The sequence below is a fragment of the Schistocerca nitens genome, chromosome 9, assembly GCF_023898315.1.
Source record: "Schistocerca nitens isolate TAMUIC-IGC-003100 chromosome 9, iqSchNite1.1, whole genome shotgun sequence".
Lineage (NCBI taxonomy): Eukaryota > Metazoa > Arthropoda > Insecta > Orthoptera > Acrididae > Schistocerca > Schistocerca nitens.
Window position 1 is genome coordinate 329527879 of NC_064622.1, and position 18096 is coordinate 329545974.

An 18096-nucleotide genomic window follows, 5' to 3' on the forward strand; every position below is an offset into this window, starting at 1 on the left:
GCGATTTTCATCAGTAGCATACTTGTACAGTAGTGAATTCATTTTCCTATGCATACGTAATATGTTACATTCATTTATGTTAAGGGTCAATTGGCAGAGCCTGCATAATTCGTCAACCCTCTTGAGGTCATTCTGTAAATCTTTACTGTATTCTGGTGTTGCTACCTTCTTGCACACAAACGCATCATCTGCGAACAGCCTTAAAGAGCTTCCGACACATTCTACTGCAGTATTTACATACGTTGTGATTATAACAAAAATTTCGCTACCTGGGAGGAAAAATGAGCGATCATAGGATAAAGAAATTTCGTTGCAACATTTGTAAGGATATGTGGAAGAGAAATAACGAATAAACCATTGAAAGACATTTTAATTTCCACATGAGAGACTAACATTTGTTAATAGCATACCGTTCACGTTCCAGGTTACAAAAAATTGACCGTCGCCAGTCGCCATCTACCAGAAGCAATTCCTAAATCGCCAGTTAACCCGAACTTACGAATTTCCGGTACGGAAGATGGAACTATCCGTGCAGCTTTAATGCATCGATAGCCGAGAAGAGCAGCAGCGTTGTCGCTGTTATTTTGGCAAAAGATTCATGTTGGCTGTCGACAATTGTAATGGGCACTGATGCTTGTGTTTTAACGCTACATCGACGTACCTGCACCAGAGCTTAATAACAAGTCGTTACCCAACACTGCTAACAAAGCAAGTATAGCAGCGCACAGTCCGAAAGTCATTCCTATGAAGTTGGGTACTCATGTGATAAATAGTTTTCTAGAATCATTAGCCCAAAATATCGGGAATCCCTACTATCTTTAACCCTAACTGGGACTACAACAAGAGAAGATAGTAAGATTTTTCGACTGGTTCAGACAAGAAGAAGGATGCCAGCATTTGAAATCCAGGTAGAGGTCGCAGGCAGAGGGTCACCACTAACAGACGGGAATCGATTGCTGGAAGCTGACTTGAGATCTGGAGTTTCTACCCGTCGTTTGCCGCTGATACAATTCGACAGACAACATGGGCTTGAGTGTTGTTTGAGTGATGTAGGGCCATAGTCAGCGACTTTCTGTGGTGTTCAGCGTTCCGTTTGTGCGGGTCAGATCGACGCCAACAAATCCGTAGATGACCTGATCAGAGGTCACAGGAAGTAGCGATACTCGCTACCCATACTTCTCCATTTCTTGGAATCGTGAGATTCCCCAGGGTTCAGTATTATGTCCTACACTCTTTTCATCATACGCAAGTAATGTGTCATCAGTTTTGACCTACTGCAAATACCACAAGTACTTTGATGACTTCTAATTGTATCTAAATGCAAAATCTATAAACCTGAAGACAGCTATTGAGAATCCCAATGCCGATCTGTGTGTACTATCGAAATTGGCGCATCCAAACGACGGTGGCTGGTCATTCTAAACTCATTAGCTCACAATATTGGGAATTCGTTCCTTCTTTAACTCTAAATGGGACAGTTGTCCACTCTAGTCCTGCAGCAAAGAATCTAGGCATAATAATAGATGAAACTCTAAACTGGACTGAGCACGGAACTGTCCAAGAAGACATCAGCATCTCTCCATGCCCTACAAGAATATTTAAAAAGCTCTTACCTCTTGACCTGAAAAAGAACCTGTGAAAACACTTACACTTCCAGTTGTTGATTACAGCGACGTTATCCTGCGAGGCCTTTCTCAGGGTAGCTCACGATACCTAGAACCGCTTATGAATGCCTATGTTCCTTATATTGTGATATTCGACTCTTTGATCATACTTCACAGCTACCCTGTCCACGTGCGCGCAGAGATTAGCATACCTTCTGTCTCCTCTACTGGCTTATCAGTTAACACTGTCCCTCATAACTCTCCTGGACCTCAACGCTCTGGTCTGAGCAACATGGCAGAAACACTTGCTCCCATCAGAGCAAACTCCTTTCTGTCCCACTTTATCCTTCTAATTAACAGGAACCAGACTCTATAATAACCTTCCGCATTATATTAGAGAACTGAACAACATCTCCAGCTTCAAAAGACAGCTACTGACATGCCTCCTAAAGCGACAACAAGGATTACCATTGTCCCTGTAGATACTCGTTACCCTTGTATGTCCCTCTTTTCAACCTGCCTTTCCTCATTTCTCAGTGTTCTTCACCGATGCTTAAATCCCCTATCCCCAGAATTCGTTGTATCAGAAAACATCCGTTTTGTACAGATACTGGCACTATTAGCTGTATTCGCCCATAGTCAGTATAATTTACTCACAATGCCACTTCAGACACACAAATAATTTTAATACTAGCTGTCATATTAATATTGTTATTTCTTAGGGAACTAGGATGTAAAAAATATACTGTACCGGTGAAGCCCTGGTCCAGTGTAAGAGAGAGCCTGTTGACCCTAATCAAATGAGGTTCAATAAATAGTTAAGTAAAAGTAAAGTAAAGAAGCTATTAGATACCGTAAGAGGACTGGTTTGGTAATTGCTGAAGAGATCAGTATCTGGCAAGAATGTCATACCCTTCTTGACGAGTATGTCAATTGGCATACTTCAGGAGAGTAATCCAGAGTCGTATAGCTACGCCTAAAAGGCAAAGAGCAGAACCTACAACGAATCATTTTGCTTGAGAATACAAAGGTGACGCTGCAGGAATCCTGTTATCTTAGGCATGGCTTGATGGGAACGTGAAACTTACGTGGACTCACCTGAAGAAGCCACTACGCGCGGCACGGCACTGGCTAGGCGTAATACGGTCACCTGAGGTGTCACTAGACGATGGCCAGAAGCGTCAGTGTGGAGTAGGCGACGTGGCCTGACGCACTAAATACACTGCTGGCCATTAAAATTGCTACACCAAGAAGAAATGCAGATGATAAACGGCTATTCATTGGACACATATATTATACTAGAACTGACCTGTGATTACATTTTAACACAATTTGGGTGCGTACATACTGAGAAATCAGTACCCAGAACAACCACCTCTATCTGTAATAACGGCCTTGATACGCCTGGGCATTGAGTCAAACAGAGCTTGGATAGCGTGTACAGGTACAGCTGCCCATGCAGTTTCAACATGATACCACAGTTTATCAAGAGAGTGACTGGCGTATTGTGACGAGCCAGTTGCTCGGCCACCATTGACCAGACGTTTTCAATTGGTGAGAGATCTGGAGACTGTGCTGGCCAGGGCAGCAGTCGAACATTTTCTGTATCCAGAAAGGCCCGTACAGGACCTGCAACATGCGGCCGTGCATTACCCTGATGAAATGTAGGGTTTCGCAGGGATCGAATGAAGGGTAGAGCCACGAGTCGTAACACATCTGAAATGTAACGCCCACTGTTCAAAGTGCCGTCAATGTGATCAAGAGGTGACCGGGACGTGTAACCAATGGCACCCCATACCATCACGCCGGGTGATACGCCAGTATGGCGATGACGATTACACACTTCCAGTGTGCGTTCACCGCGATGTCGCCAAACACGGATGCGACCATCATGATGCTGTAAACAGAAACAGGATTCATCCGAAAAAATGACGTTTTGCCATTCGTGCACCCAGGTTCGTCGTTGAGTACACCATAGCAGGCGCTCCTGTCTGTGATTCAGCGTCAAGAGTAACCGCAGCCGTGGTCTCCGAGCTGATACTCCATGCTGCTGCAAACGTCGTCGAACTGTTCGTGCAGATGGTTGTTGTCTTGGAAACGTCCCCATCTGTTGACTCAGGGATCGAACCGTGGCTGTACGATCCGTTACAGCCATGTGGATAAGATGCCTGTCATCTCGACTGCTAGTGATACGAGGCCGTTGGGGTCCAGCACGGCGTTCCGTATTATCCTCCTCAACCCACCGATTCCATATTCTGCTAACAGTCATTGGATCTCGACCAACGCGAGCAGAAATGTCGCGATACGATAAACCGTAATCGCGATAGGCTACAATCCGACCTTTATCAAAGTTGGAAAGGTGATGGTACCCATTTTTCCTCCTTACACGAGGCATCACAACAACGTTTCACCAGGCAACGCCGGTCAACTGCTGTTTGTGTCTGAGAAATCGGTTGTAAACTTTCGTCATGTCAGCACGTTATAGGTGTCGCCACCGGCGCCAAACTTGTGTGAATGCTCTGAAAAACTAATCATTTGCATATCACAGCATCTTCTTCCTGTCGGTTAAATTTCGCGTGTGTAGCTCGTCATCTTCGTGGTGTAGCAACTTTAATGGCCAGTAGTGTAAATATGGAGGCAGGGGCGCTCGCTAGGTCAGTTTGAGAGTGAAGACACCCGTACACCCGACACGCTCGCCGAGCGGATCAGGCCCGACCTACTCGCCTATGGTTGAGCGAAGGGCTCGTTGCCCGCTCTGTTTCGGGTGAGTCATTCCCACTGGCAAGTCCCTCCCTCCTTACCTCGACTGCTACCTGCCGGCCCACACTCCGTCAGTACTGGTAAACAGCGTCTGCCAAGCGCTTGGCAGTGTCCACAAACAGTTGGACAAATCACAGCTATGGTTGGTGAGCGGTTCGGCCAACCGTTCGGGCTGTGAATGAATGCAACAGTCGCCATGGGGGGAACTTCGTATAGATCAGGCCTGGGGGTCTGGATTTAGATTATTTGCTCTGGCTCCACTCGCATTTTGTATATAGCTGTGTTCCACCCTCCAAGGGAACTCTACAATTCAGACAGGAATAGTATATCATTATCCATTTTGCTCAGACGAGCAGTAAAGTTTATTGCTGCTAAAGCTTTGCCTTAATTTGTTCATATTTCCGAAACAAGTTCCACAGATAATTCCTGAAATCATTTGGTCAGCCTTCACCACGTTGGCTCCATATCTAAGACATTCAGTGTCTAGAACGCTCGCTGGATTCGATACCAAGACCCCATCTAGCAGCTCACAGCACAAATATTTTGAGGAATGTAGGGATCATCGACTGGCCTGCCCAGTCCCCTGATTTATTACCCATAGAACATACAGGGTGTTTAAAAAATGACCGGTATATTTGAAACGGCAATAAAAACTAAACGAGCAGCGATAGAAATACACCGTTTGTTGCAATATGCTTGGGACAACAGTACATTCTCAGGCAGACAAACTTTCGAAATTACAGTAGTTACAATTTTCAACAACAGATGGTGCTGCGGTCTGGGAAACTCTATAGTACGATATTTTCCACATATCCACCATGCGTAGCAATAATATGGCGTAGTCTCTGAATGAAATTACCCGAAACCTTTGACAACGTGTCTGGCGGAATAGCTTCACATGCAGATGAGATGTACTGCTTCAGCTGTTCAATTGTTTCTGGATTCTGGCGGTACACCTGGTCTTTCAAGTGTCCCCACAGAAAGAAGTCACAGGGGTTCATGTCTGCCGAATAGGGCGGCCAATCCACGCCGCCTCCTGTATGTTTCGGATAGCCCAAAGCAATCACACGATCATCGAAATATTCATTCAGGAAATTAAAGACGTCGGCCGTGCAACGTGGCCGGACACCATCTTGCATAAACCACGAGGTGTTCGCAGTGTCGTCTAAGGCAGTTTGTACCGCCACAAATTCACGAAGAATGTCCAGATAGCGTGATGCAGTAATCGTTTCGGATCTGAAAAATGGGCCAATGATTCCTTTGGAAGAAATGGCGGCCCATACCAGTACTTTTTGAGGATGCAGGGACGATGGGACTGCAACATGGGGCTTTTCGGTTCCCCATATGCGCCAGTTCTGTTTATTGACGAAGCCGTCCAGGTAAAAATAAGCGTCGTCAGTAAACCAAATGCTGCCCACATGCATATTGCCGTCATCAACCCTGTGCACTATATCGTTAGCGAATGTCTCTCGTGCAGCAATGGTAGCGGCGCTGAGGGGTTGCCGCGTTTGAATTTTGTATGGATAGAGGTGTAAACTCTGGCGCATGAGACGATACGTGGACGTTGGCGTCATTTGGACCGCAGCTGCAACACGGCGAACGGAAACCCGAGGCCGCTGTTGGATCACCTGCTGCACTAGCTGCGCGTTGCCCTCTGTGGTTGCCGTACGCGGTCGCCCTACCTTTCCAGCACGTTCATCCGTCACGTTCCCAGTCCGTTGAAATTTTTCAAACAGATCCTTTATTGTATCGCTTTTCGGTCCTTTGGTTACATTAAACCTCCGTTGAAAACTTCGTCTTGTTGCAACAACACTGTGTTCTAGGCGGTGGAATTCCAACACCAGAAAAATCCTCTGTTCTAAGGAATAAACCATGTTGTCTACAGCACACTTGCACGTTGTGAACAGCACACGCTTACAGCAGAAAGACGACGTACAGAATGGCGCACCCACAGACTGCGTTGTCTTCTATATCTTTCACATCACTTGCAGCGCCATCTGTTGTTGAAAATTGTAATTACTGTAATTTCGAAAGTTTGACCGCCTGAAAATGTACTGTTGTCCCAAGCATATTGCAACAAACGGTGTATTTCTATCGCTGCTCGTTTAGTTTTTATTGCCGTTTCAAATATACCGGTCATTTTTGAAACACCCTGTATCTGGGATACGATGGGAAGACGTGCAGATTCATTGCAGTCTCCAGTCAGCAATCGTCGTGAATTGACACAGCATCTGCTTCAGGCACAGCAAGAACGTATTCGTGCCAGTATGTGCCACACGTTACACTGATCATGAAGGATGCCGTTTTCAAATAGGATGAACGTTTAATCATTTAATACCCTTTATGTGATGACCATCCCCATAAATACTGAAAAATGTCAGACTGGTGCTGGATGTTGTGACGTTTACATACCAATCAGTGAATGCTTAGGGATATGCGAAGACAGCTAAACAGGCAAAACATTCAGTAAACAAACGAAGTCAGTAGTGCTTTTTGAGTACTAAAATTTATTTATTTTTTGTAATGTTCTTTTATAGATTTGAAAAAAAAGGACAGGTCGCTCTTGATATAGAAACAGGAATAGTGTTAAAAGTCTGCAGTGTGTAATAAACTGAAAACTTTAAAATAAGGTAGAGCTCTGTGTTTCTTGGTGCTACCAGCAATTCGCTCAGCCGCTATGGAAGTGCACGGATATTCCCCAGCGGTCTTGTAGCGCCTGGTCCCCAGATGCCTCGTCGCCCGCTACTGGCTGCACCGGCTCCTGGTTGCTGGCGACATCCCCGCCAGGGAGCGCTGGTGGTGGCGCGTCAGCAGACTGCTGCGGCATGGCGGCTACAGCCTGCAGACAAGGACGACAAGTCACTATTGAAACCAGCGCGCATTTTTCAATCACCACGTCTTGAGAAAAATCAAAACATGATCATAAGATATGCCTATCTAGAAAAAGCGTTCGACAGTGCAAATGCTACAAGATGTTTGAGGTTCTCAGGACAATAGGTGTAAGCCAAAGGAAATGACGAGTAATACACACTATGTACAAGAAACGAAAGGATAAAATAATGATGGAAGACCAAGAACGACGCATCAGTTTAAAAGGGTTTAGACATGTGTACTCTTTCGTCCCTACCGTTAAATGTATACAGTCCGAGAGACAATGATCTACATTTACATCTACATACATACTCCGCAATCCACCATACGGTGCGTGGCAGAGGGTACCTCGTACCAGAACTAGCATCTTCTCTCCCTGTTCCACTCCCGAACAGGACGAGGGAAAAATGACTGCTTATATGCCTCTGTACGAGCCCTAATCTCTCTTATCTTTGTGGTCTTTCCGCGAAATGTAAGATGGCGGCAGTAAAATTGTACTGCAGTCAGCCTCAAATGCTGGTTCTCTAAATTTCCTCAGTAGCGATTCACGAAAAGAACGCCTCCTTTCCTCCAGAGACTCCCACCCGAGTTCTTGAAGCATTTCCGTATAGGCATCCCAAACGCTCAAGCAGTACTCAAAATAAATACTCGAAATAAAAGAAGGGTTGAGGAAAGGGATTAAGCTCCAAGATGAAAAGATATCAATGATAGGGTTCACTAATGATATTGGCATCCTCAGTGAAAGTGAGGAAAAGTTACAGGGCTTGTTGTGTGGAATGAACAATCTTCTGAGCACAGTGTATACGAGGGTTGCCCAAGTAGTGCACCGCATTTTTTCTCAGCCGACAACAATGCTAAAAATGCGAAACGTTACGTATGTATTATTTGAAGTCCCTTGAGTGAGCGTGCCAAGTTTCCGTCACTTCCGACAGATAGCGTAGCAGCAGGACAGTTGCAGAATGGTGTCTGCATGTGATGTACGTCACAAGCAATGTGCCGTCATAGAATTCATCACTGCAGAGAAAGAAACTATCGGAAATATTCACAAACGGTTTTGCAAAGTCTATGGAGCGCCTGTTGTCGTCAGAAGTACAGTTAGTTTCTGGGCACGGAGTGTGAGGTCATCAAAAAGGCGGAGTTCCATGATTTGCAGCGGTCAGGGAGACCATCCATGGCTGTCATACCTGACATGTTGCAGCTAGCTGATTCTGTCATGCGCGAGGACAGACTTGGGCAACCCTCGTATACACTGTGCTCAGAAGATTGTTCATTCCACACAACAAGCCCTGTAACTTTTCCTCACTTTCACGGAGGATGCCAATATCTGTTGGCACTGCATATGTCGATCAGCAAACAAAGTGTTGATGCAATTATCCGCACTCTTGGATATTCAAAAGTGTGTGCAAGATGGGTCCAGCGGTATCTCGCGGTGGATCACAAATCGCACAGAAAAAACATTTGTCTTGATTTGTTGCATGGATGCTGAGGGAGAGGCTTTCTTGTCCTGATTCGTGACAGGTGATGAAACCTGGGTTCACTATTTTGAGCCCGAAACAAAACGACAGATGGTTCACATGGCTCTGAGTACTATGGGACTTAACATCTGAGGTCATCAGTCCCCTAGACTTAAACCTAACTAACCTAAGGACATCACACACATCCATGCCCGAGGCAGGATTCGAACCTGCGACTGTAGAAACAAAACGACAGTCGATGGAATGGCGCCATTCCCACTCTCGACAGCAGAAAAAAATACTAAGCATCTGGGACTTTGAAAGGGTGATTCTCATTGATGTGATGCCAAAAGGCAGTACCACTAATTCAGAAGCATATGTCAACACATTAACGAAACTCAAGATGCGCTTCCAGCGACTTCGACGCCACAGCAATCCAGGAGATGTTTTCCTGCAACATCTACATCTACATCTACATTTATACTCCGCAAGCCACCCAACGGTGTGTGGCGGAGGGCACTTTACGTGCCACTGTCATTACCTCCCTTTCCTGTTCCAGTCGCGCATGGTTCGCGGGAAGAACGACTGTCTGAAAGCCTCCGTGCGCGCTCTAATCTCTCTAATTTTACATTCGTGACCTCCTTGGGAGGTATAAGTAGGGGGAAGCAATATATTCAATACCTCATCCAGAAACGCACCCTCTCGAAACCTGGCGAGCAAGCTACACCGCGATGCAGAGCGCCTCTCTTGCAGAGTCTGCCACTTGAGTTTATTAAACATCTCCGTAACGCTATCACGGTTACCAAATAACCCTGTGACGAAACGCGCCGCTCTTCTTTGGATCTTCTCTATCTCCTCCGTCAACCCGATCTGGTACGGATCCCACACTGATGAGCAATACTCAAGTATAGGTCGAACGAGTGTTTTGTAAGCCACCTCCTTTGTTGATGAACTACATTTTCTAAGCACTCTCCCAATGAATCTCAACCTGGTACCCGCCTTACCAACAATTAATTTTATATGATCATTCCACTTCAAATCGTTCCGCACGCATACTCCCAGATATTTTACAGAAGTAACTGCTACCAGTGTTTGTTCCGCTATCATATAATCGTACAATAAAGGCTCCTTCTTTCTATGTATTCGCAATGATAACGCTCGGCCCCACACAAGTCTGAGGTCTGCTGAACACATCGCAAAACAGGGTTGGACAGTGTTACTCCATCCATCCTACAGCCCTGGCCTATCCCCCTCGGACTTCCTCTTGTTTGGCCCATTAAAGCATGCCATTCCGGGAAGACATTTTGAGGACGACGAGGAGGTGATTCACACAGTGAGGCACTGGCTCCACCACCAGGACAAGGATTGGTAGCGAGATGGCGTACACGCCCTCGTTTCGTGTTGGAGAATTACGTGGAAAAATAGGGTGTGTAGATAAAGCACCATTCTTTCGTGTGTGCAATTCTCATTATGTTCAATAAAGAAATGTTGAAGAAAAAATGCGGTACATTACTTTCTGGGCAGCCCTCACAGATTGAGATAAACCAAAGAGAGACGAAAATGAAGAGGGGTAGTAAAAATGAGATTTGAGCTAAATTTAATATTGGGGTAGTAAAAATGAGATTTTGGATAAACTTAATATCAAAACTGGGGAACGCGAAGCAGGTGAAGTGAAGAAATTCTTCTACCTTTGAAGCGAAATAATTTATGACAGACGATACAAGGAAGATATAAAAAGCAAAAGAGCACAGACAGAGGAGGCATTTCTGGCCAAAAGAAGTGAGCTAGAGAAAAAACGGCCTTAATTACAGGAGGAAGTTCCTAAGGGTATATGTCTGGAGCACAGAATTGTATGGAAGTGGATTATGGACTGTGGGAAAACCAGAAAAGAACAGAACTGAAGCGTTTGAGATGTGATGCTTCAGAAATATGTTGAAAATTAGTGGGACTGATAAGAAATGGTGAGGTTCTCTGCAGACTCGTTGAAGAGTGGAACAACCGGAAATCATTACCAAGAAGAAGCGACAGAATGATTAGACATAGGATATCAGGATATATAGATATATAGAGGCTAAAAACTGTAGGGAAAGATGAACGAATAACTGAAAACGTTGTGTGCAGGGGGGGGGGGGGGCGGAAGGTAATCTGTGTACATGCCACTTCCCCGTTCTGCTGTTCCAATCGAGTATGGTTCGCGGGAAGAACGATGGCTGATAAGTCTTCATATGGTTTCCAATCTCTCTGATTTTAAATTAACGATCTTTTAGCGAGATATACGTAGGAGGAAGCAAGATATCGATTGGCTCTTCTAGCAACGTACACTATCGGAATTTTAACAGTAGACCATAACCTGATGCAGAATGCCTCTCCTGGAGCGTGTGCTACTGGAGTTGACTAAGCATCTCCCAGACGCTTTCGCGCTTTGTAAATGAGCCTGTAACGAAACGTGCTGCTCTATTTCCTATTTCTGTGTGCGGTTCCCAGACTTACGAGCAACATCTAGTTATCGGTTGAACGAGGGTTTTGTAAGTACCTCGTTTGAGGGTGGATTACATTGCCTGACATTCTTCGAATGAATCTCGGTCTACCATATGCTTTCCCCGCGACTAGTTTTATGTGGTCGTTCCTCTTCAAATTGCTCCGTACGCATACTCCTAGATATTTTACGGAGGTAACAGCTTCCAGTGATTGTTCTGCAGTTGTGTATCGCACAATACTGGGTATCTACGTCTGCATATACGCAATACGTTTCATTTGTTTATGCTGAGGGTCAATTTGCGAATCCCTGCACCAAGTATCGATTCTCTGTAGGTCTTCCTGTATTTCACTACAATTTTCTAGCGTTGCAACTTCTCTGTATACAACAGTATAACCTGCGAAAAGCCTCACGGAACTTCCGGCGTTATCTGCTAGGTCATTCACATACAGGTTGCTTCAGAAATGATGGTCAATAATTCGCACATGGAAAGAACAGGCCAAAAGTAGCTAAAAATCTCCAATAAACATGGGTCCACAAATCAATCGTTGTTGAGATACAGCACATTTTCTGTTGCCCTTCATCAGTGTCTAGGAACAAGTGGCATCTGAAAACGTTAAAGCACGTGTTCGAAATGTTGTCCATGCGTCTGAATGCAACTCGTCTCTGAAATGAGTTGTGAATCCTCTCAGCAGTCCAGGGGAACTCTGTAAATGCTGAATGGCTGCTTCAATCTGCAAGCGTAATTCCTCAAGAGAGTTGACCGCGGTAGCGTAAACCAGTCTTTTGACATGACTCCACACACAGAAATCTATGGGATTTAAATCCGGAGACCTTGGAGACCATGGTACAGACCTTCCACTATCTACCCAACGTTGATCATAAATCCAAGCTAGAAGCCGGCGCACTCGTAAATGAAAATGTGCTGGAGCACCATCACACATGAAACACACGTTGAGGCGTTGGTTCAGAGGGACATCATCACGTACATCTGGAAGTCCGCAGAAATCGCATGTACTGCTGTTCGGTTTCTGTCGTAGGAAGTGTGGTGCAGTTACGCCGTCTCCGAGCAGTCGTGTCCAGACCTTAAATGAATAGCGCTGCTGATGTCGTGTTGCACTAGGATTGACGTCAGCCCAAATGTGACAGTTATAGTAGTTAGAAATAGCGTCATGGGTAAATCCAGCCTCATTCTTGAACAGAATATTGCTTACAAACGGGGGATTCAGGGTACACTGTCGTTGCACCCATTCGCAGAAATTCTCTCTATGGGGGAGGTCTGCATAGTTGAGGGCTTGCAATCACTCAAAATGATATGGACTGAGTAATTGCCGATGTAAAATCCGCCACACACCCTTGGGGCGTCCTTGTTAAAGTACCCGGATGTTGATGTGTTGATGTACGTACAATGCGTAACACCCTGTCCTATGGATCTGGGTAGGTCGACCTTCTCGTACGTGGTGTGCGGTGCTCTCTTTTTTCCTCTAAGGCGCTGATGTAACCGGTTAAATGTACGCCTGTTGGGCCACCTGCTGAGACCACAAGCTTCTTCATACACTCGTGCAGTCTCAAGGGCACTGCCATTCGCTTTGCCACACATGAAGTGCATCTCGGCGTACTCTTTATTGGTGTCACCTCCGTCCATGCTACCTTCACATTCGTAACTGATTGTGAGGACAGTACGGCACAGTGCACGGAAGGGGAAAGGGAAGTAGTTGCGCATGCGTAAAAAAAAAAAAAAAAGTCGTTCCCAGACTTTGAGGTAACAAGGTAAAGACCACGGTATCCAGGTGCGTTTGTAGTTTGTTACTATCGCGAATTAATGCGATAACTCGGCAACGGTTGATCTGGAGATCCATGGGTATTGGCGCTTTTTACCTACTTTTGGTCTGTACTTTCCATGTATGAATTATTGACCATCACTTCTGAAACAACCTGTATATTGTGAAAAGTAATGGTTCCACAACATTACCTTGCTGCGCGCCAGAAGTTACTTTTACGTCTGCAGACTTCTATCCGTTGAGAGTGACATGCTGTGTTTTGTTTGCTAGAAACTCTTCGATCCTATCACGCATTTGGCTTGACATAGCGTAAGCTCGTGTTTTGTTCATTTGGAGACAGTGCGGAAATGTATCGAACAGTTTACGGAAGTCAAGGAACACGGGACCTACCTGAGCGCATATATCTATATATTTCTGGGTCTCATTTTGTTATAAAGCAGGGACGGCCACGATGTGCCCAAGTTCACGAGTGCAGCGTCTCGGCTTGGTTCGGTCCTTCTCGCAAGTACTCGGAACAGCGCGTCATTTTGTTTAGTATTGCGGTTAGGCCTGTGTTTGAACACGGCTCGAACTGTTCGAGCAGTTTTCGTTACAGTCCGTGAAATCTCGGGTTCTGTTCGATATTTTGATCGATCAGCGATCTAGTCACTTTCGTTGGTACTATCACAACGACCTGTCTTAGCGTTTTTAATTAACTATGGATTTTAATAATAAAAATAACTTTGAAACACGGACTGAAATATCTTCTAGAGTACAGGTCATGCGTAACAACAGCAACTAATAAATAAATAAAAGATTTCAATCATGATTCTGTCCAGTTCTCCAGCTTTTGCTCGTACTGCACTATTTTCAAGACGGGCCTTGTCGCTGTAATTCATTCTCGCAATATGAATTACAATCATTTTGTTACGATGTATTTTGTTAGTTTCGTATTTAGCTCTTGATTAATTGTCTTTGTTGTTTCATCCTTAATGTTGCCGTCTGGTTTTCAAACTCATTATATGTGGTAACGTTTTTATATCTTACTCTAACATGTGAACAGATATCGATCTGCTCATTTGCGGCTTACCTGGTAAATCAGTACCGCCTCTCATAAACGAATAAAATATTATACTGTGTGTGGTCAGTCAAGCAACTTTTTTGGAGAACAAAATTTTCGTCTTTGCCTGTTACCTTTACCTAAAAATCAGCATAAATGTTTATGCTAATATATCCATACATACCAGTATTGCATGAGAATTCGTAAATTTGTTCAAACACAATAGGAGTTTGTGAAATGGTAGGATTTATTGCTGTTCTCGCCAGTATTTCACAAAATTGTGAAATTTAAAACAATGCCTTAGCTTATTGTTGTGGCTTGTTTCTTACATATACTTTGAACTCGGATACTTTGCTTGTATATTTGTACGTATACTTTGCACTTAAGTCTATTTTGCACGATTATTCGAACAAACTCGATATTGTGTCGAACGCCGCGGCATATCGGGAAATCTCGAGCAGTTCGAAGGCGAGTATCGTCTGCCCAGTCCTAACTGAGGTGCGGCAGTTTTCGGTCGGCGCAACTCTCTTCAGTTCGGTAGAAGATTGGATTATATTAGATTTACTTTCATTCCAATTGATCCGCAGTAAGGAGGCTCTTCAGGATGTAGAACATGTCAGAAAAACAATAAAACATGACAAATACTTACAACTGAAATAAACAAGCTAATGTACCTTCCATAGGTCCAAAGTGGAAGGATCGTAATTTTTTTAATGAACACTGTATGAAAGGATCATTTTACAAAACCCCTTTACTAAGATCGATTTAATGCACTGAATTTAAAATTAAAAACATGTTTTTTTATTTATAAGGTAATAAACATATAATAGAATTACTACAATACTTATTTACAATGAACACATTACTGTACTGAAATGGTGCAGAGGTCAGATTGTACTCTCTCTCTCTCTCTCTCTCTCTCTCTCTCTCTCTATATATATATATATATATATATATATATATATATATATATATATATATATCAGTGATTTTAAATCCTTGGGAAGATTGTTCTTATTTCTAGTATTGATTCCATGAAGTGAGCTGTTGGTTTGAAAAAGTGATATATTTTTAATGACAAATTTCATTAAGGAATAAATATATTAGGTAGCAGTAGTTAGTATCCCCAGTTCCGTAAACAGGCCTCTGCAGGATGTTCGTGAGTTCATACCACACGTTTTTGTGCCTGGAAAACTTTCGCTTGACTTGATGAATTACCCAAAAAAATAATCCCATATGACAATATGGAGAGAAAGTGAGCTTAGTATGCCAGCTTTTTAATTTTAATATCCTCTATGTCTGACAGAATTCGCATTGCAAGTAGAGATTTGTTTAGACGTGTCAGCAGATCTGTGGTGTGCTCCTCCCAGTTGTGTTTATTATCAAGCTGTAATCCCAAGAATTTAACGCTGTAGACTTCTTCTATCTGCTTGTCATCATATGTTAGGCATATACTCATGGGAGACCCCTTATAAGTTCTGAACTGCCTGAATTGTGTTTTTTTCAAAGTTTAGTGACAAAGAATTGACTAGGTACCAGTGATTAATGTCCACAAATATTTTATTAGCCGATAATTCTAAGACTACACTTGATTTGCTATTTATTCCAATGTTTGTATTATTGGCAAACAAAACAAACTTGGCATCTGGTAATGTTACTGATGAAAGGTCATTGACATACACAAGAAAAAGTAAGGGCCCTAAGATGGAACCTTGAGGAACCCCACATGTAATTAGTTCCCAGTTGGATGATGTTTGATAGCTTAATCCATGTCTCTTTCTCAATAACAACCTTTGCTTCTGCCAGAGATATAAGGTCTGAACCATTCTGCAGCATTTCCTGTTACACCATAATATTCTAACGTACTTAAAAGGATATTGTGATTTGTAGATACAAATGCCTTTGACAGATCACAAAATATACCAGTTTCCTGCAGTCGTAGTGTCAGCACTGTTTACCCTTCCCTAGTTGTCCATGGTATGAAGGACTTTACAGGCCTAATGGCTGCTCTTACAAGACGAGGTAGTGTAGCGATCTATCGTCGCAAGCGTTTAAAAATGAATAGGAATGACAGAAGAGAGGCATGAGAATTCTCAGTGTACATCATGCAGTCGCATAAGCGGCGGGTATTGCGAATTTGCTATGAAACGACATCACAACACCATGCAGAAAGAATTAAAGATTTAATTGACAGTGAAAGAGTACAAAATTAGAACGGTAGACAGACAGGATTCATTGTTATGTACATGTAGAAGCACTTTGTGCTAAATTTGGAGTTATGGAACACGTGGAGAAATTAATGGTACGAATAGTAAAGTTTCTTAAGTCGCACGCGTTATTCTACTCTCAGTTGCAAGTTTTCAAGGGAGCTGAACGAAGAGCATGGATACTTTGTATATTACTGCAAAATACTTGATTTAGTCAAGGGGCATACCTGGAACAATTTTTGGATTTAAAACTCGCTATTATTGAATTTATGAAGGGAAAATAAGAACAGGAAAGAAAATTAGATCCGGAATGGATTGCAGACCTCGCGTTTTAAGTGGACTGCACTCTGCCCATAGTAAGATACTGCAAGATAAGAAACAACTACTTTCTGATCTGACGAGGAAGCATTTAAAACGAAAATCGCGCTGTAGAATGGAGATATTCTGACGAACACAGCCCAATTCCCGAACACAATTCAGTTCACTAAACTCACTGTAGCTAAGGAAAACGCGATGTTTGAAGAATTCGTTGTGACCCTGAAACAATTACAAGGACAGTTTCCTAAACGTTTTAAGGACATTGCCAGTCTTACAGCTGTTTAGGCTGAGTAGACCACTGATCAAAAATAAAAAACTTGTTAACAATATATGTGTTGGAATTTAAAGTAGACCCGGGTTCCCGGGTTCGATTCCCGGCGGGGTCAGGGATTTTCTCTGCCTCGTGATGGCTGGGTGTTGTGTGCTGTCCTTAGGTTAGTTAGGTTTAAGTAGTTCTAAGTTCTAGGGGACTTATGACCACAGCAGTTGAGTCCCATAGTGCTCAGAGCCATTTGAACCATTTTTTTTTAAAGTAGAAGTACGACATTACTTTTCGATCCCACTGATATTTCGTTACTTACAACTGTATTAGCTCCAAAAATATGAGGTTAATGTTAATATGTCTGCCTGGTCATTAAGATGTAATACGAACACCAAGCGTCGCAATAAACTTTCCTCTTGTACGTCTGAGGTTACTTTTACATCTGTCGACGACTCTCCGTCCAAGATGACATACTCTGTCTTCCCAATCAAGAAATCTTCTTTCCAGTAACACGTTTAATTTGATACCTCATATGACCATGCTTTGGTTGATAGGTGTTGATGTTGTTCTGAGCCAGCTGCACTTGTCTATGTGAATGAAAGAACGAAGCGTAGTCGAACTTACCGCTAGAACTATGCAGAGGAGCAGGAGACACTTGGTGCAGGCTGTCATGACGACTGATGGAGCTCTGATGTCCCCCTGGCCCTTATAAAGGATTTGCTGCGTGCTCCTCGAAGCGGAAGAGAGCCGAAATGTCGCGTGAGCCTTGCTCTTACAGCTGTCTGCGTCAACCAAAAACACATTTTGTAAGGTGCCGGAAAGGGCTACTGCACAAAAGCACCGACTGTGACATACAATGGCCATTGTGTTACGTCTACAGATCGTACCAATAGGTTTCGTGTGGTGGCATATGGCATTCTGTGAACTACTTAGCCGAATATTTCTTTGTTTATGTTAAATTCTTGTTTTGTTACCGAAAAATACTATTACAGTTGCGTTATTAACTTGAATGTTCTTGGTTTGCTGTCAGATAGGTCCAGTGTGTTCATCATTATCACGGTACAGAATGATATCGAAACCATAATCAGACGAGAGAATATTTTACGTTTAGGGGACCGGATAGTAATGTATTTTTACATTAAATTCAAACAAATAAATTCTCTTCATTTTTAATCCATGACGTAAGCAGCCTCGTTACCAACAACCTTACGCCATTAGTATGGAAATTTTCAATGCCAGATCGATAAAAATCAAGTGGTTTTTGAACAAAATATCTGGAGATGGCGTTTAGTACATAATCCTCATTTTCACATTTTTTGCTACT

General features: G+C 43.4%; 1 long non-coding RNA gene across 1 annotated transcript; it reads right to left on the bottom strand.

Annotated features, from left to right (window-relative positions):
- Positions 1-6851: 6851 nt before the first annotated feature.
- Positions 6852-17530, bottom strand: LOC126203720 (uncharacterized). Its single transcript, XR_007540355.1, has 2 exons — positions 17397-17530; positions 6852-7203 (listed from the first exon to the last, which is right to left on the bottom strand). It is a non-coding gene; the product is annotated as an uncharacterized LOC126203720 (long non-coding RNA).
- Between the last annotated feature and the right edge of the window lie 566 nt (positions 17531-18096).